Source organism: Triticum dicoccoides, chromosome 1A, assembly GCF_002162155.2.
Source record: "Triticum dicoccoides isolate Atlit2015 ecotype Zavitan chromosome 1A, WEW_v2.0, whole genome shotgun sequence".
Classification (NCBI taxonomy): Eukaryota; Viridiplantae; Streptophyta; class Magnoliopsida; order Poales; family Poaceae; genus Triticum; species Triticum dicoccoides.
In genome coordinates, this window is record NC_041380.1 from 380,810,100 (window position 1) to 380,826,073 (window position 15,974).

The following is a 15,974-nucleotide window of genomic DNA, read 5'->3' on the forward strand; positions in this document are numbered from 1 at the left end:
AACACATGTCTATGGTAAGGAAACTTAACCATCTTTGATTAACGAGCTAGTCTGGTAGAGGCTTACTAGGGACACGGTGTTTTGTCTATGTATCCACGCATGTATCAATTTTTTGGTTAATACAATTCTAGCATGAATAATAAACATTTATCATGATATAAGGAAATATAAAATAACAACTTTACTGTTGCCTTTAGGGCATATTTCCTTCAGTCTCCCACTTTCACTAGAGTCAATAATCTAGTTCACATCGCCATGTGATTTATCACCAATAGTTCACATCTTTATGTGATTAATACCCATAGTTCACATCGCCATGTGACTAACACCCAAAGGGTTTACTAGAGTCAATAATCTAGTTCACATCGCTATGTGATTAACACCCAAAAAGTACTAAGGTGTGATCATGTTTTGCTTGTGAGAGAGGTTAAGTCAACAGGCCTGCCACATTCAGAGCCATATGTATTTGCAAATATCTGTGTCTATAATGCTCTGTACGGAGCTACTCTAGCTAATCGCTCCCACTTTCAATACGTATCTAGATTGAGACTCAGAGTCATCTAGATCGGTGTAAAAGCTTGCATCGACGTAACTCTTTACAACGAACTCTTTTATCACCTCCATAACCGAGAAATATTTCCTTAGTCCTCTTAGGTAACTAAGGATAACATTGACCATTCTCTAGTGATCCACTCCTGGATCACTATCGTACCGTTTTGCCAAACTCATGGTGTCAGCGTTCTGGGAACAGGGGTCCCCAGACTTGCCTGCCTGCGGCCCATGGCGTGGCTCTACCAGTGACCATGTACGGCCCATCTTCACCAGCAAACACTCAAGACCCTCGCGAGGAGGACGACACAAGGCCTCCTCAGGGGCAGTGTAACATCCCAAATTTTCAATTTGGAATGTTATGCATAGATCATTCATGCATATCATATTTTATTGCATATTCATTTGGCTAGATCCTAGAAATTCTACGCAACTCAAGGACCCACAGAAAGAGTTGGGAATTTCATTATTTTCATATTTGAGTTTTCTCAAATTTTGAAAAAAGAGAGGATCATTTGATTTTAATTATTTTATCTTCAAATATTTCTTTTATAAAAATAAAAGAGAGAGGATAAAATGACTTCCTCAAAATAAAGAAATATTGGAGATTTAATATTAAAATCGAATAAGATTTTTATTCGGAGTTCTATCGCTATTTTATTTGAATTAGAAGAAAAAAATGCATTTTTCAAAATTGCATTTTAGGCCCAAATAAATGTTCACCTTGTCCGGCCTATTTTTAGAGGACGGGGAAAATTTTATTTCGGGATTTTTGGAGTCCGTTTAGTATTTCTTTTCTTTCTTTTTCTGCACGTCGAAATTATTAATAAAAAGGGAAACCGACCTACGGGCCGTATCCGGCCCGGACTCCTCCCAACCCCTCCTTATAAGCCGCGCCGTCGAGCCCACCGCAGCCCAACCAGCCCCGCCGCCGCCCAAAGCGTAACCCTAGCGCCGCCGCCGCCTAAAGCCGCCGCCCGCCGCCGCCCGCCCACGCCGCCGTGCCGCGCCGCTCACTGCCACCCGCCGTCGTGCCGCGCGGCCCGCTGCCGCCTCCCGTCACCGCCGACCACCGCCGCCGGAACCGCCAAGCCCCCGCCCGCCGGATTGCCAAAGGAGTTAGCAGAGGATCTCAGGGAACTTCGATTGGAGATTGTCCCTAGAGGTTTCGTTGCAACAATGGGAGTTCAGTCTACATTATTAGTAAAGATTCGAGAAGCTCAGAAGGATGACAAAGAGATTGCCGAGATAAAAGAGAGAATACGCAAAGGAAAGGCCAAAGGTTTTCCTGAGGATGAACACGACACCTTGTGGTTTGAGGATCGTGTTTATGTGCCCAATAACACAGAGATTAGGAAGTTAATACTTAAGGAGGCTCATGACTCACCATACTCGATACACCCCGGAAACACCAAGATGTATTTGGATTTAAAGAAGCGTTTCTGGTGGACTGGTATGAAGAAGGATATTGCCGAGTATGTAGTCGTATGTGATGTATGTCAGAGAGTGAAGGCAGAACATCAAAAGCCAGCAGGATTGTTACAGCCTATGCTGATACCCGAATGGAAGTGGGATAAGCTTGGCATGGATTTCATTACCGGATTGCCCAGGACCAAATCAGGATATGATTCTATATGGGTAGTAGTTGATCGCTTGACCAAAGTGGCTCACTTTATCCCAGTTAAAACCACCTATACAAGTGCGAAGTTGGCCAAGATATACATGACCAGGATCGTATGTTTGCATGGAGTTTCGAGGACCATTGTATCAGATAGAGGAACCCAGTTTACCTCAAAGTTTTGGAATTAGTTGCATGAAACTTTGGGAACCAGACTGGAGTTCAGTACCGCTTTTCACCCGCAAACAGATGGACAAACCGAGAGAGTCAACCAGATTCTAGAGGATATGTTGAGAGCTTGTGCACTAGATTCTGGATCTAGTTGGGATGACAACCTGCCCTACGCGGAGTTCTCATACAACAATAGTTACAAGGCCAGTTTGAAGATGGCACCGTTCGAAGCCCTGTATGGAAGAAGGTGTAGGACGCCATTGATGTGGGATCAAGTTGGAGACCGCCAGTTGTTTGGACCAGATTTGATTAAGGAAATCAGAAGAGAAGGTTAAACTGATTTGAGATAGACTGGAGGTAGCTCAGTCCCGACAGAAAAGTTATGCAGACTCAAAACGCAAAGAGGTAGCCTATGAAATTGGAGACAGAGCGTATTTGCGAGTTTCACCTTTGCGAGGTGTTAAATGTTTTGGAGTTAAGGGAAAGTTAGCCCCGAGATTTGTAGGACCATACCGTGTTTTGGAACGCATGGGAGAAGTTGCCTACAAGTTGGAGTTACCAGAAGGATTGTCAGGCGTCCATGATGTGTTTCATGTTTCACAGTTGAAGAAGTGTCATGCTGAGATGGCCGATATACCACTGAGAGATACAGTGCCCTTGGAAGTGATTCAGTTGGACAGTGACCTGACCTATGAGGAAAAGCCAGTCAAGATTCTCGAGTTTGCCAGCCGGGTTACTCGCAGCAAGGTTATCAAACTTTGGAAAGTTCAGTGGAGCCACCATACCGAGGATGAAGCCACCTGGGAACGAGAGGATGTTCTTCGCAAAGACCACCCACACCTATTTTCTAGCCAACCCGAATCTCGAGGGCGAGATTCATCTTAAGGGGGGTAGGTTTGTGACATCCCAAATTTTCAATTTGGAATGTTATGCATAGATCATTCATGCATATTATATTTTATTGCATATTCGTTTGGCTAGATCCTAGAAATTCTACGCAACTCAAGGACCCACGGAGAGAGTTGGGAATTTCGTTATTTTCATATTTGAGTTTTCTCAAATTTTGAAAAAAAGAGGATCATTTGATTTTAATTATTTTATCTTCAAATATTTCTTTTATAAAAATAAAAGACAGAGGATAAAATGACTTCCTCAAAATAAAGAAATATTGGAGATTTAATATTAAAATCGAATAAGATTTTTATTCGGAGTTTTATCGCTATTTTATTTGAATTAGGAAAATGTGTTTTTCAAAATTGCACTTTAGGCCCAAATAAATGTGCACCTTGTCCGGCCTATTTTTAGAGGACGGGGAACAATTTATTTCGGGATTTTTGGAGTCCGTTTAGTATTTCTTTTCTTTCTTTTTCTGCACGTCGGAATTATTAAAAAAAGGGAAACCGACCTACGGGCCGTATCCGGCCCGGACTCCTCCCAGCCCCTCCTCATAAGCCGCGCCGCCGAGCCCACCGCAGCCCAACTAGCCCCGCCGCCGCCCAAACCCTAACCCTAGCGCCGCCGCCGATGTCGTCGTGCCGCGCCGCCCGCGCCGCCGCCTAGAGCCGCCGCCAATGCCGCCGTGCTGCCGCCGCCCGCCGCCGCCCATGTCGCCGTGCCGCGCCGCCCGTCGCCTTTACCCGCTGCCGTCGCCGCAGACCACTACCACCGGAGCCTCCACGCCGCCGCCCGCCGGAGTTCGAGGTAGCCAACGTTTTTTTTAAAACCGATCGGTTTTATTTCGTAAACCCTAGTTTCGGTTTTTTATTATTAATAGATCGGTTAGCCGGTTTTCTCGGTTTAGTTATTAGCGGACGTTTGTCCGTACGTTCGTTTTAAGGAACGGTTTTTCGTCCGTTAGTTGCAGACAACGAACGTTCGTTCGTTAGCCTGTTCGTCACTGTTTCTTTTTCTCGGTTTTTTCGCGATTATTTTCTATCATGATTTCTTATCCGATTTTCGTTTTAGTTTATCTTTTCGCTCGTTTATCGGAATCAGGCGATTCAAGTGCCTAGATCTTCGTCTCGGAGCCCTCTTTCCGTTTTACCAACTTGAACAAGATTTTGGTATTGTGAAATTTGACTTTAGTATAAATTAGTAATCACATCTTGTTTCTTTCGCAGTTTGAGTTCCGTTGCTCCGTTTGATTTGATTCTTTTTGCAAACCGGAGTTCTTAAGTTGAACTTTCTGGTTAGATCTTCTTATTCATGTTTTACCCGTGCTTCTTTGCTTGTTTGCTTATGTATGCTACTACTTGTTTGTGATAGAACACCCGGAGTGCGAAGCGTGCTACTACGAGTCTCTAGGTTTTGCGGATCATCAGCAAGGCAAGTAACACTTTGATCATACCCCTTTATCACCCAGTTTTTATGCATTAGTTCCAATCCTCAAACATTGCATGAGTAGGTTGTGATATAACATGTGGGTTTGGGAAGTAGTTGATGAGGTAGAACCTATTGCCTTGTTATTATCAAACCCTTGGGAGTTACTTCTACGTATTGCTTATATTGCTATGTTATGCTCGTAGACGTGGTTTGGGTGAGTGAATCCATGATAGACGTGAGATTGTTAATTAACGGTTCAACTTAAGGTGGCAACTTTAATACACATCTGGGTGGATTGCTTGTCGGGGACCTGGAGAATCCAGTGTTGTCCTAGGATATCCCGGAGGACCCGTGTGATAATCCTAAGGTCCGCCACCCAGGCTCAAAGGGAACTGAGATATTTCATGCTAGAAACTTCCTTGTGCAACCACAAGCTATTATGGGCTCTAGCATAGTTGAGTAAGTTGCATGACCTCTTCTAGTGGTAGGCTAGAAGATGTAGGGGATGTAGGTTGGTACAGTCTACCCGGGGTTAGAGTTAATGCTTCTGAAAGACTGTGTCTCGGTGATCTGTTTCTCAAACACCATGTAGTGTGATACGTCTCCAACGTATCTATAATTTTTGATTGCTCCATGCTATATTATCTATTGTTTTGGACTATATTGGGCTTTATTTTCCACTTTTATATTATTTTTGGGACTAACCTATTAACCGGAGGCCCAGCCCAGAATTGCTGTTTCTTTGCCTATTTCAGTGTTTCGAAGAAACGGAATATCAAACGGAGTCCAAACGGAATAAAATCTTCGGGAATGTGATTTTCTCACCGAACATGATCTAGGAGACTTGGACCCTGCTCCAAGGAACAAAAGAGGTGGTCACGAGGGTGGGGGGCGTGCCCCCCTGCCTCGTGGGCCCCTTGTTGCTCCTCGAGCGTACTTCTTCCTCCTATATATACACACGTACCCCCAAACGATCAGAATAGGAGCCAAAAACCTAATTCCACCACTGCAACTTTTTGTATCCACGAGATCCCATCTTGGGGCCTGTTCCGGAGCTCCGCCGGAAGAGGGCCGTCATCACGGAGGGCTTCTACATCATCATAGCCTCTCCGATGAAGTGTGAGTAGTTTACCTCAGACCTTCGGGTCCATAGTTAGTAGCTAGATGGCTTCTTCTCTCTCTTTGAATCTCAATACAAAGTTCTCCCCCCTCTCTTGTGGAGATCTATTCGATGTAATCTTATTTTTGCGGTGTGTTTGTTGAGACCAATGAATTGTGGGTTTATGATCTAGTCTATCTATGAATAATATTTGAATCTTCTCTAAATTCTTTTATGTATGATTGGTTATCCTTGCAAGTCTCTTCGAATTATCCGTTTGGTTTGGCCAACTAGATTGGTAGTTCTTGCCATGGGAGAAGTCCTTAGCTTTGGGTTCGATCTTGTGGTGTCCTTACCCAGTGACAGAAGGGGAAGCAAGGCACGTATTGTATCGTTACCATCGAGGATAACAAGATGGGGTTTATTTCATATTGCATGAATTTATCTCTCTACATCATGTCATCTTGCTTAAGGTGTTACTCTATTTTTAACTTAATACTCTAGATGCATGCTGGATAGCGGTCGATGAGTGGAGTAATAGTAGTAGATGCAGAATCGTTTCGATCTACTTGTCATGGACGTGATGCCTATATACATGATCATGCCTCGATATTCTCATAACTATGCTCAATTTTGTCAATTTCTCCACAGTAATTTGTTCACCCACCGTAGAATACTTATGCTCTTGAGAGAAGCCACTAGTGAAACATATGGCCCCCGGGTCTATTCTCATCATATCAATCTCCATCACTTTAATCTTTCTTTGATTTTTACTTTGCCTTTACTTTTTACTTTGCATCTTTATACCAAAAATACCAAAAATATTATATCTATCAGATCTCACTCTTGTAAGTGACCGTGAAGGGATTGACAACCCCTAATCGCGTTGGTTGCGAGTAGCTATCGCTTTGTGCAGGTACGAGGGACTTGAGTGTGGCCTCCTACTGGATTGATACCTTGGTTCTCAAAAACTGAGGGAAATACTTACGCTACTCTGCTGCATCATCCCTTCCTCTTCGGGGAAAACCAACGCAAGCTCAAGATGTAGCAAGAAGGATTTCTGGCACCGTTGCCGGGGAGTCTACGCAAAAAGTCAACATACCAAGTACCCATCACAATCCCTATCTCTTGCATTACATTATTTGCCATTTGCCTCTCATTTTCCTCTCCCCCCAATTCACCCTTGCCGTTTTATTCGCCCTCTCTCTCTATCCTCCCTCTCTATTTGCCTCTTTTTGTCCGTTTCTTGTTTGCTCGTATGGTTGGAATATTTGTTTATTTATTACTAAACAGAGAACTTAAGATCTATGGATCCTCATCCGCTTACCAATCTTTTTAAGGGATCCAATTATGATGAACCAATTCCTAGTGATTTGGATGCACTAGATTATCTTTATAAGCTTTTGCCTGAAATCCATAAATCTGAAAATCGTGATGAAGTGCTCTATGAAGTGACTCATGATAGATCTTTGAATAAAAAGCATGATTGCAATGATTTTATTATAAATTCTCTTGATGACAATTGTGCTAATAAGATGCAAAACCCTAAGCTTGGCGATGCTAGTTTTGCTATGTCTACTACTTGTTGCAATGATTATGATTGGGGTGATTCTTCTTATGATCCTGAAAATTTATTTAAATCCCATGATGAATATGAGATTGATAATAGTGTTTGCAATATTATTGAAAGTGGGTCTGGAGAAGTCATGACTTTAGTTAATGTTAATCCCACTATTTTGGAAGAGTGTCAACTTTGCATGCATGTGGGTCATGTTGAAAATATTTTATGTGATAGCTATTTTGTTGAATTTGCTTATGATCCTACATGTAATTACTATGAGAGAGGCAAATATGGTTGTAGAAGTCTTCATGTTACTAAATTACCTCTCGTTATGTTGAGATTGCTATTGTTTCTTTCCGCTTCCTTGCATCTGCTAGTTTTTGCTTGCCTTGACAATTTGTTTGCCTATAAGATGCCTATGCATAGGAAGTATGTTAGACTTAGATGTGTTTGTCACATGTTTTATGATGCCCTCTTTGTTCTTCAATTCTTGTCTTTCATGTGAGCATCATTAAAATTATCAATGCCTAGCTAAGAAGGCTTTAAAGAAAAGCGCTTATTGGGAGACAACCCAATATTTTTCCTTGCTTTTATTTAATAAATAAATTATTTAGCCTCTGTTTTGGTTGTGTTTTTTGTGTTTAATTAGTGTTTGTGCCAAGTAGAACCGTTGGGAAGACTTGGGGAAAGTCTTGTTGAACTTGCTGTAAAAAACAGAAACTTTAGCGCTCACGAGAACTGCTGTCATTTTTATTCTAAGAGAGCTATTTAGTTAATTATTTTTTCAGATGATTAATAGATAAATTCCTCACGTTCACAAATTTATTTTAGAATTTTTGGGGTTCCAGATCTTGCGCTAACTACAGATTACTACATACTGTTCTGTTTTTGACCGATTCTGTTTTTCGTGTGTTGTTTGCTTATTTTGATGAATCTATGGCTAGTAAAATAGTTTATAATCCATAGAGAAGTTGGAATACAGGAGGTTTAACACCAACATAAATAAAGAATGAGTTCATTGCAGTATCTTGAAGTGGTCTTTTGTTTTCTTTCGCTAACGGAGCTCACGAGTTTTCTATTTTGAGTTTTGTGTTGTGAAGTTTTCAAGTTTTGGGTGAGTTCTTTTGATGGATCATGGAACAAGGAGTGGCAAGAGCATAATCTTGGGGATGACCATGGAACCCCCAAGATAATCCAAGGACACCAAAAAGTCAAAGCTTGGGGATGACCCGGAAGGCATCCCCTCTTCCGTCCACTTCCATCGTTAATTTACTTGGAGCTATATTTTTATTCACCAACATGATATGTGTTTTGCTTGGAGCGTCTTGTATTATTTGTGTCTTTGTGTCTTAGTATTCCATAATAATCCTTGCTGTACACACCTTCTGAGAGAGCCATACATGAATTAAAATTTGATAGAATACTCTATGTGCTTCACTTATATCTTTTGAGCTAAGTAGTTTTGCTCTATGTGCTTCACTTATATCTTTTGAGCTAGTTAATTTTGCTCTATGTGCTTCACTTAATATTTTGAGCGTTATAATTTTGCTCTATGTGCTTCACTTAGATCTTTTAGAGAACGGTGGTGGATTTGTTTTAAAGAAACTATTGATCTCTCATGCTTCACTTAAATTATTTTGAGAGTCTCTTAATAGCATGGTAATTTGCTTAATAATAATATGCTTGGTATTCAAGATTTGTGAAACTTTCTTTTGAGTGTGTTGAATACTAAGAAAAGATTGAAGCATCATAATTGTTTTGAGATATGGAGGTGATAATATTAAAGTCATGCTAGTTGAGTAGTTATGAATTTAAAGAATACTTGTGTTAAGGTTTGTGATTCCCGTAGCATGCACGTATGGTGAACCGTTATGTGACGAAGTAGGAGCATGATTTATTTATTGATTGTCTTCCTTATGAGTGGCGGTCGGGGACGAGTGATGGTCTTTTCCTACCAACCTATCCCCCTAGGAGCATGTGCATAATACTTTGCTTTGATAACTTCTAGATTTTTGCAATAAGTATATGAGTTCTTTATGACTAATGTTGAGTCCATGGATTATACGCACTCTCACCCTTCCACCTTTACTAGCCTCTCTAATACCGCGCACCTTTCACCGGTATCATACACCTACCATATACCTTCCTCAAAACAGCCACCATACCTACCTATTATGACATTTCCATAGCCATTCCGAGATATATTGCCATGCAACTTTCCACCATCTAGTTCATCATGACACATTCATCATTGTCATATTGCTTAGCATGATCATGTAGTTGACATAGTATTTGTGGCGAAGCCACCGTTCATAATTTATTCATACTTGTCACTCTTGATTCATTGCATATCCCGGTACACCGCCGGAGGCATCCATATAGAGTCATACTTTGTTTTAGAATCGAGTCGTAATCATTGAGTTGTAGATAAATAAAAGTGTTATGATCATCATTCAATAGAGCATTGTCCCAATAAAAAAAGAGAAAGTCCAAAGAAAAAAGAAGGCCAAAAAAAGAAAATAAATAAAAAGGGGCAATGCTACTATCCTTTTTTTCCACACTTGTGCTTCAAAGTAGCACCATGATATAGCGAGTCTCATATATTGTGCTTCAAAGTAGCACCATGTTCTTCATACAGAGAGTCTCATATGTTGTCACTTTCATATACTAGTGGGAATTTTCATTATAGAACTTGGCTTGTATATTCCAATGATGGGCTTCCTCAAATTGCTCTAGGTATTCGTGAGCAAGCAAGTTGGATGCACACCCACTAGTTTCTTTTGTTGAGCTTTCATTCATTTATAGCTCTAGTGCATCCGTTGCATGGCAATCCCTACTCACTCACATTGATATCTATTGATGGGCATCTCCATAGCCCATTGATACGCCTAGTTGATGTGAGACTATCTTCTCCCTTTTTGTCTTCTCCACAACCACCATTCTATTCCACCTATAGTGCTATATCCATGGCTCACGCTCATGTATTGCGTGAAGATTGAAAAAGTTTTGAAAAAGTTAGAGTATGAAACAATTGCTTGGCTTGTCATCGGGGTTGTGCATGATTTAAATACTTTGTGTGGTGAAGATGGAGCATAGCCAGACTATATGATTTTGTAGGGATAACTTTCTTTGGCCATGTTATTTTGAGAAGACATAATTGCTTTGTTAGTATGCTTGAAGTATTATTATTTTTTATGTCAATATAAGCTTTTGTCTTGAATCTTTCTAATCTGAATATTCATACCACAATTAAGAAGATTTGCATTGAAATTATGCCAAGTAGCACTCCGCATCAAAAATGCTCTTTTTATCATTTACCTACTCGAGGATGAGCAGGAATTAAGCTTGGGGATGCCTGATACGTCTCCAACTTATCTATAATTTTTGATTGCTCCATGCTATATTATCTACTGTTTTGGAGTATATTGGGCTTTATTTTCCACTTTTATATTATTTTTGGGACTAACCTATTAACCGGAGGCCCAGCCCAGAATTGCTATTTTTTTGCCTATTTCAGTGTTTCAAAGAAACGGAATATCAAACGGAGTCCAAATGGAATAAAATGTTCGGGAACGTGATTTTCTCACCGAACATGATCTAGGAGACTTGGACCCTGCTCCAAGGAACAAAAGAGGCGGTCACGAGGGTGGGGGGCGTGCCCCCTGCCTCGTGGGCCCCTCGTTGCTCCTCCGGCGTACTTCTTCCTCCTATATATACACACGTACCCCCAAACGATCAGAACAGGAGCCAAAAACCTAATTCCACCGCTGCAACTTTCTATATCCATGAGATCCCATCTTGGGGCCTGTTCCGGAGCTCCGCCAGAAGAGGGCCGTCATCACGGAGGGCTTCTACATCATCATAGCCTCTCCGATGAAGTGTGAGTAGTTTACCTCAGACCTTCGGGTCCATAGTTAGTAGCTAGATGGCTTCTTCTCTCTCTTTGAATCTCAATACAAAGTTCTCCCCCTCTCTTGTGGAGATCTATTCGATGTAATCTTCTTTTTGCAGTGTGTTTGTTGAGACCGATGAATTGTGGGTTTATGATCAAGTCTATCTATGAATAATATTTGAACCTTCTCTAAATTCTTTTATGTATGATTGGTTATCTTTGCAAGTCTCTTCGAATTATCCGTTTGGTTTGGCCAACTAGATTGGTAGTTCTTGCCATGGGAGAAGTGCTTAGCTTTGGGTTCGATCTTGCGGTGTCCTTACCCAGTGACAGAAGGGGCAGCAAGGCACATATTGTATCGTTGCCATTGAGGATAACAAGATGGGGTTTATTTCATATTGCATGAATTTATCTCTCTACATCATGTCATCTTGCTTAAGGCATTACTCTGTTTTTAACTTAATACTCTAGATGCATGCTGGATAGCGGTCGATGAGTGGAGTAATAGTAGTAGATGCAGAATCGTTTCGATCTACTTGTCACGGACATGATGCCTATATACATGATCATGCCTAGATATTCTCATAACTATGCTCAATTCTGTCAATTGCTCAACAGTAATTTGTTCACCCACCGTAGAATACTTATGCTCTTGAGAGAAGCCACTAGTGAAACCTATGGCCCCCGGGTCTATTCTCATCATATCAATCTCCATCACTTTAATCTTGCTTTGCTTTTTTACTTTGCCTTTACTTTTTACTTTGCCTCTTTATACCAAAAATATTATATCTATCAGATCTCACTCTCATAAGTGACCGTGAAGGGATTGACAACCCCTAATCGCGTTGGTTGAGAGTAGCTATCGCTTTGTGCAGGTACGAGGGACTTGAGCGTGGCCTCCTACTGGATTGATACCTTGGTTCTCAAAAACTAAGAGAAATACTTACGCTAGTCTGCTGCATCATCCCTTCCTCTTCGGGGAAAACCAACGCAAGCTCAAGACGTAGCATAGTGCGAGAAATTGATGGTTTGTAATATAGCAGGGTTTTTACGCCCAAACTACGGATGTCGTGTTCTCCACAGGGATCTAGAACTTCGAAGCACACACTCGAAACATTCAGAACAACCGGACTGATGAATCAAACAGTAGTGACAACAAGCAATTACTAGAGCAAGGTAAAACAAAAATAATATGCAGCAAAGGTAAATGGTTCAGACATCACACACAACTCAAGCAACCAATAAAAGAGACAGCAGCACACAGCAGTATAACAACTAACTTAATATCCAGCAAGTGCAACAACAATTCAGCAAGAACAAACACATAAGGGATCTCACACATACAGTAACAGAATACGAACTAACACATGACAAGTACGAACTGAACATATTATCAGTAGCATAGAGTAGATGATGGAACTATCTCAAACATCACAGGCAGCAGAACAATATTACAAGTTGAACCACCTAGTTTTCTCATGGACACATCAATAGTTAACTGAGATTCAGATTACAAGCTGCAGAATATTCAGAGCAAAAATTCAGAAAACTACAGTAAGAGAAAAGAGATTCAGAGTTGTCTCCTGGGTTGTAGATGTTGTGGGCGAAGGAGAGCAGCAGGGACGAAGACGATCAGCAAAGCCAAGTTGGAGAGGATCAGCAAGGGGTCGTTGGAGAGGATCCACAGCTCCGTTTCTTGAGGTTGAAGACGAGGAAGTACAACAGGTTGGCGTCATCGTTGGAGAGAAGTGGTGGATCGGGCGTCTCCACCAATCTCCCGGCGACCTCTTCTCCCTTTCTCTCCTTCGATCTGGTTCTTCTGCTCGTTCCCCTCAATCCCCTGCTTCGATCTGGTGGTGGTTGAGTGGTGGAAGGTAGCGAGGAGTTGGAGAGCAGCAGGTCGGCGATCAGGGGCGGCAGCAAGGTGGAACGGCCTCCGATCTCCTCTTCTTCTTCCTTCCCTCGACCCCCCTTTTCTTGCCCGATTCGATCTGGTGGTAGGTGAGTCGTGGAAGGCAGCGAGGAGTTGGGGAGAAAAAGGCAGTCGGTCTGATCCTTTTCTTTCCTTCGACGCCCTCAACTCCTCTTCTTTCTTGTGGCCTTGCGCGTGGGATCAGATATGCCTCTCGCTGGTCGCGCCAGACCAGCCCCTTCTCACGCCCCCAAGCAGACATCTGCTCTTCTTTGTCTGACTAGGTGCGTAGGTTCTTTTCAGCTCGCCCCTTCTAGTTCTAGCTTTTCGCACAAGATGATCCCCAGCTTGAAGGTTATAAACACTTTCGATGAAGTTTAGGTGCCTAAACGCACCAGTCCTGCAAGATATGAATAAGTGTTGTAAAAATATCATAATAAGAATATTTCAATAAGAATGAATACTTTATAAGTAAAAACTGTGGTCCAAGGTTTGATTTGTTATGCAAAAAGGCTTGAAATACAATATGAATGAATGTGCTATCAATTTCCCCCACACCCAGATCTTTGCTTGTCCTCAAGTAAAGAAAAATGATGATGACACTACCCACACTGCCTAGTAAAGATGCACTTTTGGATAGATAGTAATTCCGACAATACTAGAACTAGGCAACTGTACTCTACTCATGCTAAATTGTGATAAGCAATAATTTATAACACACTGTAAATGTTCCAAGTCAATGACCTTGAGTGAAAGTGAATCTGAATAATCAAGAGTTGGCTGTGTCTTCAGTCCTAATATAAGCTGGGACCCCAAAATCAATTTATAAGACAAGTTACTTATTGAATTTAAGGCACAAGTGATGATATTATATCAATCTCACCAAAGGAACATACCACCGATCCCGAGAACATGGTATACACCTGGCTCGACCAATTATTAGAATTTTTTTGTTATTGTCTCCCCAAAGGAACATACCACCGATCCAGAGAACATGGTATACACCTGGTTCGACAATTGTAGCATTTTTTTGTTATAAAAGTTTTACAGCCCAATCTACCAGATTTCACAAGCCACCGATCCAGGGAACATGACCTGCTACTGTAGGTCAATCGGACTTAAATTATTACAAATATTTTATTTATTTATACTAAAATTACTTAGCTAAAGTAAAACAGGAGTAATTGAAAGAGAAATCCATAGCTAATGGCACTGTTTTTCACAGACTACAGATCCAGAGATCATAGTTACTACTTAAGTGCCACCAGCTACTTAGCTTAACTTGGGACAGTTAGACACATCACATCAATTCATCAATAAGTTTCACTTAGACTCAAGGCATTCCCATTGAACATTTACACGGAGGTATAAAGTATTCATCATCACAATTTACCATAAGAAGAATACATCTGCATAGTTTTAGTATTAAGAGAATCAACAATCTTCTTGAGGTGAATCCTACTTTGCAGTGATGAGTAACGTGTCACAATGCAGAAAAAGAAAGATTTTCAATGCAAATAAATACCAATCCTCATACTGAATTTTCTAAAGGTTGCTTCAAGTGGAACAGAATCACCTGGTAAATCTTCTCCCCTAGTTTCTTCTCTCCACTCTTCCCTGTTTGTGTTCCATGTTTGTGCTCCCCTTGCCTTTATTCGCTGAAAAAGAAAGAAATAAACACATAAAAACTTTTCTATGAAAACTAAATAGAAAAAGAACTTATTAAAGATTCAGGTTTCCTTCTGAAAAGTGCTTGTTTTAGGTCTTTAGCTCGACCATGTCTCTTCAGTGGGGGTCAGGGTCCTGCAGGGATTAACATCACCCCTTGGCTCCCCTCGCCTTCTTGAATTTCCTTCTCCAGGTCTTGATCTTCGCTTGCATTCTCATCTTCAGAAATCAGAGGTGTGTCTCCAGGGATATAGGGCTTCAGTCTTTGGCTGTTTACAAGGAAGAGACCTCCAGAAGTACTTTGCACTTGGATAGCACCACTTTTCAGAATCTTCTTCACCTTGCAAGGGCCATACCATCTTGACTTGAATTTACTGGGAAATAAATGAAACCTCATATCGTAGACCAATACCAACTGTCCAAGATGAAATTCTTTCCTCAATATATGCTTATCATGCCAGATCTTGGTCTTTTCTTTGTAAATTCTTGCACTCTCGTAAGAGTCAGCTCTCAGTTCTTCCATTTCACAGAGTTGAAGTTTTCTATGTTTTCCTGCTGTATCAAGGTCCATATTGAGTTTCCTTATTTCCCATTGAGCTTTGTGTTCAAGTTCAACGGGTAGAGGACATGCTTTTCCATATATTAACCTGAATGGTGACATTCCAATTGGTGTTTTATAAGCTGTCCTATATGCCCAAAGTGTGTCTGGTAATTTCAGTACCCCATCAGACCTTGACTTTGATACTACCTTCTTGAGGATAGCCTTTATTTCTCTATTAGAGAGCTCCACCTATCCATTTGCTTGTGGGTGATATGGAGTTGTAATTCTGTGATTGTGAACTCCATATTTTGCTAAGAGAGATTCTAGTTGGGAGTTGTTAATGCATTCCTCCATCACTGATAACAATCCATGGCACACCAAATCTTGGAAAGATCACTTGCTTAAATAAATTGCAAACTGACTTGGAATCAGCGTTGACGGTTGGTACAACCTCAACCCATTTTGACACATAGTCCACTGCCACCAATATGTATTTGTACCCTTTTGATGATGGCAAGGGTCCAACATAATCAATTCCCCATACATCAAATAGCTCTACTTCAAGAATTCCTTTTTGAGGCATCTCTTGCCTTTTTGAAATCTTTCCAGTTCTCTGACAAGGATCACAAGCTTCAATATAG

General features: G+C 41.1%; 1 pseudogene; it reads right to left on the reverse strand.

The window, feature by feature from the left end:
• Positions 1 to 14,919: 14,919 nt before the first annotated feature.
• On the reverse strand, positions 14,920 to 15,687 carry LOC119353224 (annotated as a pseudogene).
• Between the last annotated feature and the right edge of the window lie 287 nt (positions 15,688 to 15,974).